At 40.6% G+C, this 18,612-nt stretch overlaps 1 protein-coding gene across 6 annotated transcripts in view; it reads right to left on the bottom strand.

The window, feature by feature from the left end:
- Positions 1-18,612, bottom strand: part of Cdkal1 (CDK5 regulatory subunit associated protein 1 like 1) — a 670,695-nt gene that overhangs the window by 613,239 nt on the left and 38,844 nt on the right. The gene's annotated exons all lie outside the window — the stretch shown is intronic.

Consider the following 18,612-nt stretch of genomic DNA (forward strand, 5'->3'; position numbering starts at 1 on the left):
TGATCGGATCTCCATGTTTGTTATAGGTCTATTTAAGTGATTAATCTCATTTTGATTTAATTTAGGTAGGTCATATAGATCAAGGAAATCATCCATTTCTTTCAGATTTTCATACTTTGTGGAGTATATGCTTTTTAGTATGTCCCTATGATTTTTTAAATTTCTCTGGAATCTGTTGTGATGTTACCTTGTTCATCTCTGATTTTATTAATTTGTGTCTCTTCTCTCTTTCTTTTGGTCAGATTTGCTAAGGGTTTATCAATCTTGTTTATCCTTTCAAAGAACCAACTCTTTGTTTCATTAATTCTTTGGATTGTTCTTTTTGTTTCTATTTCATTAATTTTCGCCCTAATCTTTATTATTTCTTCCCGTCTACTGATTTTTGGTTTGCCTTGTTCTTCTTTTTCCAAGGCTTTAAGGCGAAGCATTAGGTCGTTTACTTGCGACCTTTCTAATTTCTTAATATAGGCACTTAAGGCTATAAATTTACCTCTTAGAACTGCCTTCATTGAGTCCCAGAGATTTTGGTATGTTGTGTTCTCATTATCATTTGACTCTACATATTTTTTGATTTCCTTTTTGATTTCTTCATTGACCCACTCATCATTTAGTAGTGTATTTTTTAGTTTCCATGATTTTGTGTATGCTCTATAGCCTTTCTTGCTACTGATTTGTAGTTTAATTCCATTGTGGTCAGATAGAATGCAAGGAATTATTTCAATTTTCCTGAATTTGTTAAGATTTGCTTTGTGTCCTTATATATGGTCTATTTTGGAGAATGTTCCATGTGCTGCTGAAAAGAATGTATATTCTGCAGCCTTTGGATGAAATGCCCTGTATATATCTGTTAGGTCCATTCCTTCTATGACCTCATTTAGTCCAGATGCCTCTCTGTTTATTCTTTCCCTGGATGACCTGTCAACTGATGAGAGTGGGGTGTTAAAGTCACCCACCACCACTGTGTTTGGTGTTATATGTGACCTTAGTTCTAATAGTGTTTGTTCGACGAATTTGGGAGCCCCCATGTTAGGTGCATATATGTTTAGGATTGTAATGTCCTCCTGTTGGAGTATGCCCTTAATCAATATAAAGTGACCTTCCTTATCTTTCTTGACTAACGTCGGACTAAAGTCTACCCTGTCTGATATTAGGATAGCAACCCCTGCTTGTTTTCTAGGCCCATTTGCTTGAAACACCGTCTTCCAACCTTTCACCCTAAGATAATGTCTATCCTTTGTAGAAAGGTGAGTTTCTTGGAGACAACAAATTGTAGGATCCTGATTTTTACCCAGTCTGCAAATCTATGTCTTTTCGTTGGGGCATTGAGACCGTTAATATTAAGAGATATTATTGAAAGGTGTGTATTTATGTTTGCCATTTGTGTGTGTGTGTGTGTTTCTGGTTCTACCTGTGCTCTCTTCTGTTAAATGGTATTTGAGTATAGCTGGTTTTTTCTAGGTTCCTTATATGTGTGCTTTTCCTTTTGTTCAGCATGGAGGATTCTATCAAGTATTTTCTGTAGAGCTGGTTTTGTCTTCAAATACTCCTTTAACTTGCTTTTGTCATGGAATGTCTTCATTTCTCCATCTATTTGAATGGATAACTTTGCAGGATAAAGTAACCTTGGTTGACAGTTGTTATCTTTCAGAACTTGGAATATATCACTCCAAGCCCTTCTGGCTTTAAAAGTTTGTGTTGAATAATCTGCTGTAATCATGATGGGCTTGCTTTTGTAGGTAACTTGATTTTTCTCTCTAACTGCTTTCAATATTTTTTCTTTGGTGTGTGTGTTTGGAAGTTTGATTATAATATGGCGAGGAGAGGTTCTTTCTGGGTTTTGTCTGGCTGGGGTTCTAAAGGCTTCCTGTATCTGTATTGGCACCTCTTTCCCAATTTGCGGGAAATTTTCCTCTATGATTTTGTTGAAGATGCCTACTATGCCTCTGGAGTGGAGTTCTTCTCCTTCTACTATGCCCTGAATTCTTATATTGGATCTTTTCATAGTGTCCCTAATATCTTGAAGTTCCCACTCATATTTTTCTATAAGTTTGTCTTTCTCTTTGTTGGACTGCATTAGGTCTGCCACCTGGTCTTCTAGCTTAGATATTCTGTCCTCTCCCTCATCCATCCTAGTGGTGAGATTTTCTACAGAGTTTTTTATTTCATTAACTGTGTTCTTCATTGCTAGTAATTCTGACTGGTTTTTCTTTATTATTTCTATTTCCCTATTTATGTCTTGTATTGCCTTCTTTATTTCATTAAATTGGTGTCCTGCCTCTTCTTTGATTCCTTTGATTTCCTCTTTGATTTCCTCTTTGATTTCTTCTTTGATTGTTTTCATGTGTTCTTTGACCTCTTTGAACATATTTATAATTATTCTTTTGAACTCTTTCTCAGGCATTTCCTCTAACTCTTTCTCACTGGAGGACATTTCTGATGCATTAATACTTTTAGGTGGATTTATATCATCTTGCTTTTTAGTGTTTCTTGTGTTATAATGTATATATTTTTGCATCTTGGATTAAGTTAATGCTTGGATTTTCTAGCTAGCTGTGTATTCTTAGCTGTATCAATTGATTTGATGTAATATATTTTCAGGGTAGGACCTTAAGGTATTAGGTGTGGCTCTTAAGACTCTCAGAGTATCTACAAAGATGTTCTTAGGGGTTGAGTTTCCCTGCTATAGGAGTATTCAAGCAGGCTGAGTGGAATAAAATACAGGTAGATTCTAAAATTTAACTAAACACTGTACACATTCAATCAAAAACAGCCCCGAGTATGTATGCAAGAGTAGTTATTATAATGACCAGATCCTCTATCAACAAAGAGGTTTAGATTTCTGGTCTGTTGAGGGATCCAAGTCAGCTTGTGACCAAGTGAGACCCTTCCCTGGTACAATCCCAGTTACCTTGGGTGATTTTGGTCTCAGTCAAGTTGCTGCCTGGGTCGTTGGGCTGCTGTTCTGATTTCTGGAGCTGGGCACTTGCTTTTCCTACAGGGCAAACTGAGCCGCTGCTGCTGCCTCTGCTGCTGCTGTAGCTGCCACTGCTGAAGCCACCACTGCTGCTGAAGCTGCTGCTGCTGTGTCCACTGCCGCTGCTCCCCCTGAAGCTGCTTCTGCGGGATCTGCCGCTGCTGCCGCTCCTGGGTCTGCTGCTCCTGTGGCCGCTGGTACTGGTGCTGGAGCCGCTGATGTTGCTCCCGAACTCTGCTCCTGCTTGGGTCCCGTTGTCAGCCCAAGTTAGCGTGGCCGGGTCCCGGGCCGCTGCTCTGTTCGCTGGAGCTGGGCTCAGGCGGTGGGGTAGGGGAGGGAGCCACGGCTGCTCTGGTTGTCTCACTGTTCCACATGTTCCTCTACCTCGCTGTCTGCTCCTCCGCTGCTCGCTGCCGCTCTCCCCTCACGTTTCCCGAGTTGCGGAGAGCACGGTGTGAGGGGAAAATCCCGCACCTGGCTTTTCCTGCAGCTTGAGCCGAGTCTGGTGGTTTTTTGCTGCGCCGCGGCTGCGGGGGTTGGCCGAGCTGCCGGAGCCACTTTTCCCGCCTGTGCGGGCTCTGGATGCTCTATAACTCTTCTACTTCTCCGCTGCCGCTTCAATTTCCTATAAACCTCACTTTTTAGTAAAAGTGTGTATTTTGCTGAGTTTTTTTTGGGTCTTTTCCCCCCTAGGCTGCTTTGGCGTGGTACCTACGCCGCCATCTTAACCGGAAGTCTGGCCTTTTTTTTATGCAAGACAAGAAGAAAGAAAGAATTGGCATGCCAGGGCCTACAGCCACTGTCACGGAATTCTAAACAGTGCATCACCTGTGAGCATTATGATCTTGCACATGTGTCATCTAGTGTATATGGCTTACGTAGGACCTGAAAAGTTGAACATGAATCCTTAGGCTTTGAAAGCAACTGGCTTAACCACTAAGCAATCTGTCCAGCCCATGAACAACACACTTTTAAAAATAAATGCAATGTGGAAAAAAATAAAAAAAGAAATTGGAAATTTTCTAGAACTGAATGACAATGAAAACACAATTTACCCAAACTTTTAGGACATATAAAGGCAGTCCGAAGGGGAAAATTCACAGCATTAAATGTCTTCTTAACAATGATGGAGAGATCCCAAATTAATAACTTAACCATCCACCAAAAGGCATTAGCACAACAAGAAGAATCCAACCCTAAGAGCTCTAGTCAGAAAGAAATAAGATAGGAGCAGAAATTAATGAACTGCAAATTATGAAAATCAATGAAAGACAGAGCTCATTCTTTGAAATAAAAAGGATTGATAAACCCTTGGCAAAATTTGATCAAATGAAAATAAGAAAAAGGCTGGAGAGATAGCTTTGCAGTTAAGATGCTAGGACTTGTCATTGAGATTGGAAATAAGACAGGGGTGCCCATTCTCACAGATGCTCTTCAACATAGTCTGAGAAGTCCTAATCTAAGTAATAAGACAGGAGTAAGAAATGAAAGGGATACACTGGAAAGGAAGAAGTCAAATTAGCCCTATTTTCAGATAATATGATCCTATACACAATTGATCTGAAACTCTTCACCTCAAAACTTCTAAAGGTGATTAATTCCTTGAGCAATGTGGCAGGATATAAAATCAACACACAAAAATCAGTAGCTTTTCTGTATGCAAAGAACAAATAGACAGAAAGAAGTCAGTGAGGCTGTCCCATCTTCAAGTGCCACAAAAAAGGTAATAATAATCAAATAACTTGGAATAACACTAACCAAGGATGTGAAAGACCTATATAATGAAAACATAAAAACACTCAAGAAAGAAATTGAAGAGGACACAAGAAGATGGAAAGACCTCCCATGCGCATGGATAGGCATGGTTAATATTGTGAAAACAGCAATTCTACCAAAAGCAATATAAAGATTTAAGGCAATACGAATAAAAATCCCAGCATCATTCTTCACAATGACAGAAAAAATGATCTCAAAATTCATATGGAATGGCATCAGACCTCAGATATCCAAAGAGATCCTCAGCATAAAGAAACACATCTGAAGGTACCACCATACCCAACTAAGAATATACTACAAAGCCACAGTAACAAAAACAGCATGGTACGGGCATAAAAACAGACATATGGAGCAATGGAACAGAACTGAAGACCTGACCCTCAGGTCAAATAACTACAGCTACTTGATCTTTGACATAGGTGCCAAAAGTGTAAAGAAAAGACAGCATCTCCCATAAATGGTGCTGGACAAGTTGGATAACCACCTGTAAAAAAAATTATATCCACTCATCTCACCACACATAAAAATCAACTCCAAATGGATTAAAGACTTCAATATAAGACCTGAAACTCTTAAACTATTAAAAGAATAAATAGAAGGAACTCTCCACAACATAGGAGTGGGGAAGGACTTCCTAAACATTCCAGTAGTCCAGGAAAGTAAACAATCACTCAACCAATGGGAACTCATGAAGCTAAACAGCTTTTGCACAGACAAATATACCATAAGCACAGCCAATAGATTACTCACAGAAAGACAAACGCCACATATCTGATAGGCAACTCAAGACCTAGACAATAGAGATGCAAGCATTTGGAGAGAAGGTTGGGGGGAAATAAACAGATCTCAGTCAAAAATGAACTGGTACCAGAGAAACCTTCTTCCTTGAAGGTAAACTAAAAGATTTAACCCTGAAAAGGAGAATGGGGGAAGGGGGGCATCTGAAAAGAAGTGCCCTGGAGAGGGTAAGATAAAGCCTAACCCTAAAAATTTTTTGTTCTGACCTATAGCTCTATGTACCAGAAATTAGTGCTACCCACATTGAGCTATTGATCAGAGAGACCTACAAAGTCCCCAAAACAAGACACACTTCTTTCAAAGCCCTTGATTATCCACCTGAGGTAAAAGTAAGGCCATATTGCTAAAGACACCATATTCTACTGACAGAAAACACAGAGAGACCTGCTTGGAATCAGGAAGAGAGCCAGTCCCCAGAGAGTTAGCCTGACTAGTGATGGAAAATGCTACATGAGCTAGTGGAGGAAAGTGGCCAACAACAGTATAAGCAAGCAGGTGTCTAAGCCTCTCAGAAGCAACCAGCCTGACAAGTACACACTAGTGCAGTAGTGGCACACAGCCTTTCTGATTGGAAAAGAGATCCACTCAGTGGAAAAGAATCCATATCTGGAACTGGGAACCAGGTTGGAATCCCATAGAGACAAAGATTATGCTCTCCAGGGTCAAGCTCCCACTAGTGTTTGGCTAAAAGGGGTACATACATCAAAATCTTCCTAAATTTATAATGCTTATCTGAGTTCACTTTCCAATGAAGAATCTGTTTTTCTTTGTTAGAAGGTACCAAGATCTGAGGAGATAAACTACCCCTCGCACTTCAGGCAAGGCCCAGGTGAAACCACAGAAGAACTGGTGAGGGGAGCAAGAATGCTGCTTCCCTGGTGAGCCTGACAATCAGCACCAGGGTGAAGGAAACAGACCATGAGGATACTCAACAAAGCAGAAAGCTAGAAGGATTTCTTAGCAGTTAAGGCATTTGCCTTCTAGGTCAAAAGACCCAGGTTCGATTCCCCAGGACCCACATTAGCCAAATGTACAACGGGGTGCAAGCGTCTGGAGTTTGTTTGCAGTGGCTGAAGGCCCTGACACACCCTTCTCTCTCTCTCACCCTCTCTCTCTGTCAAATAAATAAAAATAAATATATAAAGCAGAGATCCAACGACTCCTAAGGTATTGCTCATCACTCAAGTAGACTTAAAACATACCCACCACGGCTCAGGGAATTTTGTGGGAGAGAAGGCAAAAAGACTATAAGAGCCACAGACTGGGACATCATGCCCAAAGGCATTGCCTCCCCCCAATAACTGACTGCTTCACCGACAATGAATAACCTACAACCCCATGGGGAATACTAGCAACCCCACTGAGGATGACCACCTGCGGGGACAAGAGAAAAGATGGTACCAACATATAATGTATCCAAAGCATGTCCTTAATTTAAAAAAAAATACATATCTATTTGGGATATTTCCATCTTATTTAAGAATTTGTTCCAATGATACACACAAAGAGAGAGAGAGACCATGCATGCAATAAAAGGAAATAAATGCTAGAAAAAACACTGCTGGGGCTGGAGAGATGGTTCAGAGGTTAAAGCTCCTGCCTGGGGGCTGGACAAATGGCTTAGCAGTTAAGTGCTTGTCTGTGAAGCCTAAGGACCCTGTTTTGAGGTGTGAGTCCCCAGGACCCACATGAGCCAGATGCACAATGGGGCACATGCATCTGGAGTTCGTTTGCAGTGGCTGGAGGCCCTGGCATACCCATTCTCTCTCTCTATCTATCTATCTGCCTCTTTCTCTCTCTGTCGCTCTCAAATAAATAAAAATAAAAATAAAAAAGCTCCTGCCAAGAAAGTGAATAACCTGGGTTCAATTCCCCAGTACCCATAAAAAGCCAGATGCACAAAGTGGCACATGCATCTAGAGTTCATTTAGAGTGGCAAGAGGCCCTGGAGAACCCATTCTTTCTGTCTCTCTCCCTTTCTTTTCTCTTTTCTCTGTCTGTGTGTGCAAACAAATAATTTTTAAAAGACTGCTGCAGGAGGTCCTACACACAAGACTGACTTTAATAACACTGAGAGAATCAAACTCTTCAAACACAAAGACCTCTTCAGTGGCCCGACACTCTTCCTAATGTGTTTACAACAGGTTTAATCACATGGAAAAAATTTAAATACAAAATGTGAATTTCCTGTGCCATTACAAACCATCATTGCTCTAAGAAGTAATCAACCTTTTGTCAACAGCCAGAAACTTTATCTAAAAAAAGACACATTAGCTCACTACCCTGATAGACCTATACATACATGTATAACATGATCTTTAATAAAATGGTTCATGTCTTCAAGCCAAAATCACTACAAAAAGAACCAAAGCTTTGCAAGTTATTTAACAATGCCAAAAATAAAGCCTTCAATGAAACAAAAGACAACATAAAGTGCATAAAATTAGTACTCCTGGGGCTGGACAGATGACTTAGCAGTTAAGGCACTTGCCTGCAAAGCCAAAGAACCCAGGTTCCATTCCCCAGGACCCACATAAGCCAGAAGCCTAAGGTAGCACATGCATTTGAGGTTAGTTTGCAGTGGCTGAAGGCCCTGGCACACCCATTCTCTCTGTGTGTCTTCTTTCTCTCTTTCTCTCTCTCACACACTCTCTCTTTCTCAAATAAATAAAAGTTTAATTATTTTTAAATTGCAAGCTTGTCTATCCTATAAATTGCCTATCTACTCTCTCTTTAAAAAAAAAAACATAGTACTCCTTCATTCACAATTCTAAGGCAAGTTACAAGCACCTCTTCAATGACTCAACTACCAAGATGTGATTCATACAGGGAAAGCCTGAGAAAGCACAGCTGCTGAAGCCCACCATCCTTTCCCCAGTGTGAGGTAAACAGTCAGACATGTTTCTGACAGTCTGACAGAGTACCACAGTTAATTTCTGGAAAAGATGATCAGTTATACCAAATGTGCTTAAATTAGCCCTTCATATGGCATTCAATCATACAGTCACACAAGTCACAGAGCAGTCAATCAATCATACAGTCACACAAGTCACAGAGCAGTCAATCAATCACACAGTCACACAAGTCACAGAGCAGTCAATCAATCACACGGTCACACAAGTCACAGAGCAGTCAGTTAATCACACAGTCACACAGCCTCAGAGTTAACATTTTACTCACTGTACTTTAAGCTATCAAGAAAACCAATTTTATGCAAATTTTGATCAACTGTAAATGGAGTTGGGTTAATAATCACGGATCTAGATTCCATATGCAAATTAGATTTAAATACCTAAGACACAATCATTCTGAGAGTATTGCTGTCATAACACCTTTTATTTGGTATACATTGTAATCTTTCATATCTAACGCATTTGACCTCTTAACAATATATAAAGATAAATGAGCCACATCATTATGCAAATTTTACCAAAACTCTTGAGAAACACAAATGAAAAACACAGATGGTACTATTTGTCCAAAGCTGCCAGTGTTTGCATGAGTGAGTGAGTTTGCATAGGATGGGTACAAACAGAAACACCCAGAAAGAGGAGATCTTCTCCAGCCACTTACTATTCTGAGCAAACAGTACATTCAACCCAAAATAATTGGTGGTGGGAAATGGGGGAAAGAGCTAATTGAGTGAATTTATTTCTAACTACAAAAATATGGTTTGTTCTTTAAAAGTTACTCACTAACATTTACTATTACTTAAGATCTCTGGATTTATTAAAAGTTGCCCTTATACTTGCCATTACTCTGCAGACTGTCACAGGACATACAAGAGAGCAATGTTTTCAGCAGGAGAGGCCATGAGCACTGGGCAAACACAGAATCAGACAGAGATAAGAACCTATGCATTATGCTTTTAGTATCTGAACTCATTTGATGATACAGCCCTGTGGTGGTTTGATTCAGGTGTCTCCCATAAACTCATGTGTTCTGAATGTGTGATCCCTAGCTGATGGCAATTTGGAAACTAAATCCTTTTGGAGGAAGTGTGCTGTTGGGGGCAGTCTTACGGGTGTTTTAACCAGCTTCCCCTTGCCAGTGTTTGTCACACTCTTCTAACTGCTGTTCTCTACCTGATGTTGGCCAGGAAGGGATGTCAACCATCTGCTCATGCCTGCCATCATGTAGCTTCCTCAAGTCTGTAACCCAGAATAAGCCCTTTCCTCCCATTAACGGCTTTTGGTAGAGTACATTTTGCCAGCAATAAGAAGCCAAATACAACAAATTCACTTTAAAAGTTTTGTCAGGAATTGAAGAAATGGCTCAGTGGTTAAGGTGCTTGCCAGCAAAGCCTACAGAACTGAATTCAATTCCCCAGGACCCACATAAAGCCAGATGCACAAGATTGCACATGCATCTATAGTTAGTTCATTTGCAGTGACTATGGTGCACCCATATACATCCTCCCTCCCTCCCTCCCTCCCTCCCTCCCTCCCTCCCTCTCTCCCTCCCTCCTCTCTCTCTCTCTCTCCTCTCTCTCTGCTTCTTTTCCTCTTAAATAAATAAAGAAAATATAAAAAAATCAAAAACATAAATAAGATGATATGGCCACACACTCCAGTAGCAGAGAGGAATTTTATATTAACCACTGAAATTAAAAATAGAGCTTTGCCATTCCCACAGACTATAATTAAGTTTAGGTACATGAAAAGGTATTAGAGATATTAAATAATTATAATTTTATAATAAAAACCTCAATTAGCTCTTTTGTTATAGACAATGCCCCCAGAGAACAAAAGTAGAAATGTTTAAGTCTGTGAAAAATAAATGCCCCTTTCATCTTCCAGAGGCAGAAATCTTAGAGCATGCAATCTGTTTTAATTACCTACATTCTCAATTCAAAAACTAATTATTAAGAATTGAGGCTGGACATGGTGATGTACACCTTTAATCCCAGCACTTTGGAGGCAGAGGTAGGAGGATCACTTTGAGTTCAAGATCAGCCTGAGACTACACAGTGAATTTCAAGCAAGCCTGGGCTAGAACAAGACCCTACCTCAAAAAGAAAAAAGAGTTGATAAAAATGGGGCTGGAGAGAGATGGCTCAGCAGTCAAAGGTGCTTGTTTGCAAAGCCAGACAGCCTTAATTCAATTCCCCAGCACCCATGTGAAGCCAGATACATAAAGTAGCACATGCATCTGGAGTTCATGTGTAGTGGCAGAAAGCACAGGTGCACCCATACTCACTGTGTCTGTGTTCTCCTATTTCTGTCACTCTCCGCCCCCCGCCCCTCAGACTCTTAGGACACTGACATCTACAGCAGCAACAGTATGTAAAACAGATGAAGATATTCTCAAGGTCTCTTTCTACCTCATGATTGTTGAGAAGCAGACATGGGAAGCACAAAGCAAACTCTGAAGTATAGTCTTACTAATTCTCCTTTGGAACTTCTTAAGGACTGCCAGAAACCCAAGCACAGGGGGAAATTCTCAGTGAAAAAAAAAAAAAAAAAAATCCACCTCATAGACATTGAAGGTAGGAGTGCTAGAGGGAAAAGCTGAAATAGAAAGAAAACTTCAAAGAGATTCTGTAATCGAAGGTTCCGTATTCTTGCCTGTCTCATCTCAGAGATTAAAGAAGATCTTTAAAGCTTCTTCATGGACACAGAGATCAAACATTTATAAGTGTTTATCATTTTTACAAGTCCTACATTCAAAGGTGGGCTCAAAGAATAAGAGTAGCATGAGGTGGCCAGGAGAAGAGGCAGATGTTGATGAAAGAGGGAGGGAGAGGGTAATTGTGATGAGCATATTGTCTGAATTCCAGGGCAGAAAAGCAAATGCTAAAAAGGTATGCATACCCAGAACACCTAAATAAACCACAGTAATGTGCTGTGAAGAAGGAATCAGGCATAGCCTTAATTTTGCTCTACTGCATTAGAGTAGGCCCTAACTCATCATAGCTTCTATCATCCCGTTTCAATTCAAGATCATTATATCAACCTAATTTGTTCTTCTCTTTTCCAATGAGAATCTCAACAATTCAGATTTTTTTTAATTCTGAAAGCTATGGACACTTGATGAATATTATTTTCTCAGTTAGCTTTCTATAAAATTCCCATTCCATAATGAGAAAAGGAAGAGGGAAGTGAAAAAGGAGAAATCATTCCACTCCTATCAGCAACAGCTTGGGGTAAATCAACTAAGAGGATGGTCAAGTAGAACAAAAAAAAAAAAAAAATCACACAGACACAGTTCAGAGTACATGTTTTCCTGTCACTCTCTTAATAATTAAATAGATATATATACCATTTAGTATGCTGACAAAACTGAACTTAACAATGACCTTATTTTTAATCCAAGAATACCAACAACAGAATCTGTGAGTGTGTGTGTGTGTGTGTGTGTGTGTGTGTGTGTGTGTGTATGTATTTATGTGAAAGGTAGATGGCTCAGCAGTTACACGTACTTGCTTTCAAAGCTTGCGGGCCCAGGTTCAATTCTCTAGCACCCACAATAAAGACAGAAACACAATGTGGCACATGAGTCTAGAATATGTTTGTAATAGCAAAAGGCTCTGGTGTGTCCATATTCTCTCACTAAAATAAATAAAAATATGGAATATGTATGATGGTTTGAATCAGATGCCCCATAAACTCATGTGTTCTGAATGCTTGTATTCTACCTAATGGCACTTTAGGAAGTAGAACCTAGGTGTTTCTGGAGGCTGCCTTAGGGGTGCTATAGCCAGGTCCCCCTTGCCAGAGTTAGGCTTACTCTCTTGCTGCTACTTTTTCCACCTGCTGTGGCAGAGGTGATGTCCAGCCTCTGCTTCTGTCATGCTTCCCCCTGTCATCATGAAGCTTCCCAAGACTCTAAGAGAAAATAAAAACTTTCCTCCCATCAACTACTTTTGGTCAGGTGCTTTGTCCCAGCAACAAGAAGGTAACCATAACAACGTGTGTGACAAAGATACTGGCACAGTGCTGGAGATCACACCAAGACTTTCCACCTACTAAGCAAATGCTTCACCACTGAGCTGCACCCCAGGTCTCTTATTCATCTTTGTGTCTACATATACCAAAACTCATACTGATTTTTGTTGCCTAAACATAAATATTACCTAAAACAAAATAAAGCAAATGTATCAACTAAATCTGGCTATTTATTTTTAATGTCATTTTTTAATTTAAGTTTAATATTTTTATTTATTTATTTGCAAACAGAAGGAGAGAGAAGAAAGACAAAAAGAAAGAATGGCACAGCAGGGTCTCTAGCCACTGCAAACAAACTCCAGATGCATGTGCCTCTTTCTGCATCTGGATTTACATGGGTACTGAAACCAGGTCGTCAGGCTTTGCAGACAAGTGCCTTAACCAATGAGCCATCTCTCCAGCCAAAATCAAGTTATCAAAATTAATAAACTTACCAGGTGTGATGGCACATGCCTTTAATCCCAGCACTTGGGAGGCAGAGGTAGTCGTGAGTTCGAGGCCACCCTGAGACTATATAGTGAATTCCAGGTCGGCCTGGCCTAGAGTGACACCCTACCTCAGAAAAAAAAAAAAAAAAACAACAAAAGAAATTAACAAACTTATTTCCATTCTTTAAGGCTCAAATCAATTACTGCTGACTCTAAAGATTCCTCAAGTCCTAACACAGGTCATTATTAATTCCTCTGCAACTCTTCAGGAAGATTTTATTCACTGGTCAGGCATGCTACCACCTTGGCTGAAATGACCCCCTCCATCACTAACCACGTATGAGGTGCCTGCCACCAGCAACTGGTCCTCTGCAGTATCAGAGTGTAAATGGTTGACTATATGGGATCCACTAGGGAATAATTACTCAAAAGAGGTAAAGAAAACTGGAGATGTAGTATGTAGGAGGCTTAGAAGACTTCTCTGATAAAATGAAGATGAGATGAAGTCAAGAGAAATGAAGAGGTTAAGCTTCTAACACCTCAAGGATATGACCGAAACTCCTAGCCTTCACTCATGTAGCTATCTACATTTAAATTAAAGCTAAATACAATTTAAAGTTCAGTTCCTCAGTTGCACTAGCCAGACCATAAGTGACTAGAGTCTACTTCCATTGTGTGCTATTGGACAGCATTATAAATTCTGAGCAGAAGAACATAGCAATCGGTTTTCGGTTTTTCTTGGTCTTCCCTCGGTGCTGGAGGTTGGATCCACAGCCTCACGCATGCTTGGCAAGTATGCATTTTTCCACTGAACCAGAGATTCTCACCAAAAAAGCAAAAGAAAAAAAATGCTAACTGCTACATGGAAACAAGATGATGGAGAGAAAAGCAGGAGGTCCATCAGGTTAATATTATCCTAAGAAAGATGATGGTGCTGGCTCTGACTAAAGGGATGCCCTAAGCAGGGGTTGATTACAAAAATGACAGGAGGACTTGGGAGATGGCTCAGTGGTTAAATGCACTTGCTTGCAAAGGCTGATAGCCTGAGTTCAATACTCCAGGACCACATACAGCCAGATGCACAAAGTGGCACATGAATCTCAAGTTCATTAGCAGCAACAATAGGCCATGGTGTACCCATTCCCTCTCGTTCTCGTTCTCTTTCTCTCACTTTCTCACATAAATATAAACACAAGACAATATTTTTTTTAAAAAAGGATCCCAAATATGTCTTAAAAGCAGAGTCAGCAGGATCTATAGTATATGCACCCTGTGATATGAAAACGGGGGTAGTTCTCCTTGACTCCAGAGTTTTAGGTCCAAACAGCTCAAAGGATCCAGACTCTGGCTCAGAATGAAAGACTATGGAAAAGCAGTTTTAGACATGGGAAGAAGAATGTTTCAAGCCTCTAAATTCAGATGCTATAAGTAAGGAGTGAGTCCAGAGTTCAGAAGAGATACATATTTAGGAGGCATCTGTTCACGGAGAAGGTGGTCTCTCACTTTGAAAGCCACAAAGCTCTATGAAAGTCTAAGTCAGCAGAGGAAAAGAGGTAAAATCCATATAGAAAGTGTCTAGCAGGTACTCAAGTGTTTAGATATCATGAAATGGGCAACAACCAATCAGTGACTCCCCAATAGTGGAAGGAGCAGCTAGGGAACTAGCAAAAGAACCATTATCCCAAGGGGCACAGTGCCCAAAAGGCCCAGGGTGGTCAGCAGTTCAAGAAGAAAAGAGTGGCCAACTACAGAAAATGATGATACAGGATAAAGACTGAGAAACAACAGCTGTGCTAGGCCATGAAGAGGTCATTGGTGGACTTGACAAGGATGCTCTAAGTAGTAGGGCCTGGCTGGAGGCAGAAGTAGTGCTATCAACTCCTTATAAAGAGCTTTACTATTGGGCTGGAGAGACGGCTTAGCGGTTAAGCGCTTGCCTGTGAAGCCTAAGGACCCCGGTTCAAGGCTCGGTTCCCCAGGTCCCACGTTAGCCAGATGCACAAGGGGGCGCACGCATCTGGAGTTCATCTGCAGAGGCTGGAAGCCCTGGCGCGCCCATTCTCTCTCTGACTCTCTCCCTATCTGCTTCTTCCTCTGTCACTCTCAAAAATAAATAAATAAAAAATAAAAAAAAAAAAAAGAGCTTTACTATGAAAAGGAAGAAACAGGATAGTTGGAGGAGAACATGGTGTCATAGAAAAGAGAATGATCAAGTGAAGAGGGGAGATCATCAATAGCACAGGTGGAAGGGCATGGGTACATCAGGGATAGAGCTGACCTTACACAGGGAAATCACGCCCTTTGTCCTCACAGTATCTTACCCACTGTGATCAAACCCCATTCCTGTGTGGTGTCCACAGACCCCAAAACTCAAACCGCATGTGCCCCTAGTTACAAAAGGTCTTCAGAATTTGTACAGATCTTTAAAATAAGAATGAGATGAGGAACTAAATGCAGAAACAACTCAATTCCCTGAGTCCCCTTCAAAGAGTAAGAATACTGAAAACACATCACATGTGAAATTTGGGTATTACACTAAGAAAAGGGAGGGGCCGGGAGATGGCTCAATAATTAAAGGCAATCAAAGACAATGTCTGCTGACACCAAGTTCAACCTTCACTAACACCCACATAAAGCCCAGAGCAAAGTGGGACAGGAGTCTCATTTCCAAGCACCTATGAAAACTGGAGGCTGAGGCAGAGGCAAGAGAACTTGAAGCTTCTAGACCAGCTAGACTGACACTGATTTGCAGCAGCACTGTCTCAAAGAAGATGGAAGAGCACGGAGAACGCAAGGTTGTCCTCTGGCCTCCACCCACGCCCACATATGTACAAACATATGTGCACACACAGTTTTTTTATATTAAAGTTTAAAAAAAAACAGCAAAAGGAGGGAAGAAACAGAATAATAATAGTGACAATATTACTAATGCTCCTACCCAGATTTCTGCTATGCATTAAAGAGGCAAATCCAGAACCTATCCTCAAAAGTGATTCTGATGATTCCTGATTTTAAATACCTTTAATAGATTTATGCTTAAATCTATTAACTCTGATAAAATTTGAAAAAGATAAACAATTGTTTACCCCAAATATATTGTATAAAAATTGCTTAAGGAGCCATTCCCTACAAGAACATGCTGAGAGGAATTAAAAGGGGTCTTCCTAACAAAAGTGTCTCCTTAGAAAAGATAATACATCTATTATGTCCCTTGTAACATTACCATGCACACTACCATAACTGAGACTCAGCATTTCTATTACAAAAACCTTTTTCTCAACTCTGCCACCTGCCATCCATTAAAAAAAAAAAAAAAATGTGGGCTGGAGAGATGGCTTAGCGGCTAAGCGCTTGCCTGTGAAGCCTAAGGACCCCGGTTCAAGGCTCAATTCCCCAGGACCCACATTAGCCAGATGCACAAGGGGGCACATGCATCTGGAGTTCGTTTGCAGTGGCTGGAGGCTCTGGTGTGCCCATTCTCTCTCCTTCTCTCTATCTGCCTCTTTCTCTGTCTATAGCTCTCAAATAAATAAATAAAAATATTTTTAAAAAAATGTTCCCTCCAGCATTTAAGTGTTGATCCTTGAAACATTCTACCACCACTCCCACTTAATGTTTTCCTTCTGTAGATTATCATGCAAATATTTCAAGAGTGTATTTTGTCTCCTCCAATTCAAACCTGAAGGCTTTAATCTGCAAGCAAGGATCACAAGAACATTCACTCCAGAAAGGCATCAGCATGGATGTGAGCCAACTTGCTTCAATCTCAGCAGTACATCAGAACATTAAGCACAGCAAAAACAGGAGTTAAAGATATTTATGATTTTGAAGACATCAATACTGATATACGTTTTTCCTCTAGAAGGTTAAAACATTTAAGAGGGCAATATGTAACAGAGAAAGGTGAAAATGAAGAATCAGGTTAAAGAACAAAATTCCCAGCAAGAAGCAGCTGTGTGCAATGGGGAGAACAGCAACTAGTTAAATGTCAGCCGGCCAATAAACTGAGGGCCACATATCCAGTGAAGTCAACATTTCCCAAAAATTATCCTCCAGAAAAGAACTGGTTTCTATTTCTCCCATCCAAGTACTAACCAGGCTCAACTCTACTTAGCTTCTGAGATCAGAAGAGATCAAACACATTTAGGGTACTAGCATAGCAGTAGACTATTTTATTTCTAATAAAATCTATATAAAGATTTATTCTCAGAAACTCCTGCTCTCTCATATGCTATACTTTGAATAGTAGTTTCACTTGGAACTTCTTAGGAGGTGGTATGGACTTGGAGAACAAACCTATAAGCAGTATTATCTCTGGAAGCCAAGAGAGATCTAGAGTCAGTCATCAAATCAATAAAATTGCACTAAAGCTGCAAAGATGGACTAGGAAAATAGCTCTATGAGTAAGTACTTGTCTAACAAGCATGAGGACCTGTGTTTAGAACCCTGGCACTCATGTGAAGCCAGATACTATACTGCTAGCATTTGTAATTCCTGTCTTCCTAAGGTAAGAAGGGAGGTAGAGATATGAGAATCCGCAGGAAGCTCACATGCTAGCTATCCTGGCAAAGATTGTGGTGAGAGGACCTGCTCAAATGAAGTAGAAGGCAAGACCCAAAAACCAAAAGAGGGCCTCTGACCTCCATATAAGTACCACGGTACACATGCACCTGCACTAACACACATGGACACAGGTGTGCATCACCATGCATGTGCATGCGTGTGCGTGTGCACACACACACACACAAACACACACAAACACCTTATCCTTAGACTTACGGCTAGAGACACAGCCCCACATTACTGAATTTCAAAATAAATGAGCTTTTGGGAGATAATTTTTTTTTTTTTTTTTTTTTTTTTTTTTGGTTTTTCAAGGTAGGGTCTCTAGCACAGGTGGACCTGGAATACACTATGTAGTCTCAGGGTGGCCTTGAACTCATGGCGATCCTCCTACCTCTGCCTCCCAAATGCTGGGATTAAAGGCGTGCCCCACCACGCCTGGCTTGGAAGATGATTTTTAAAGCACTATAACACAGTGCTAAATACCAAGATCAACCTACATGCTTTTAGAAGAGGACAAATAAAGCCAACTGTCCCTTAATTATAAACACAGGCACCTGGGTAACTGGGAGGGAAAAATTAAATAGGTTCAAACTACACTAGACTTCAAACAAGCCAAATTTGAGATCTAGAAAGCTGGACAACTCCAAGAGTAGTTCTAGAAAGGAATTCTTTATGTTGAAGATATACTTAAAGATTTATATAAAATTCCTTCATGAAAAATCTGAGAAGAAAATAAACATATTAAAGTTATTGCATATACACAGCATTAAGAATGAATATATTATTTAAATATAAGGATATCTTGGGGTGCTGCTCGGGTGCAGCCACCTCTAGTGCCATGGGATGTAGTGCCCGGGTCCGCAGTGTCCCCCCAGCCCAGGCATCCTGCCCAGCCACGCTGCTCTTTGTTGGGTGATTTCTACCAGCAATGTGAACCGGCTGCAACAGTAAAGTGGCACCAGCAGTGGGATTGCTGCTAGACGCCTGACTGTGTGGCTGTGGCCTTTTGGAGCTGATTTTCAAGAGGAATGTGGGAGCATTTGAAACCTTGGCCTAACAGATGCCTTACAGTGCTTGTTTACCACCACAGGAAGATCTCTGCCCCCTGACCTGGGAGACCCCC

This window comes from Jaculus jaculus, chromosome 17 (assembly GCF_020740685.1).
Source record: "Jaculus jaculus isolate mJacJac1 chromosome 17, mJacJac1.mat.Y.cur, whole genome shotgun sequence".
Taxonomy (NCBI): Eukaryota; Metazoa; Chordata; class Mammalia; order Rodentia; family Dipodidae; genus Jaculus; species Jaculus jaculus.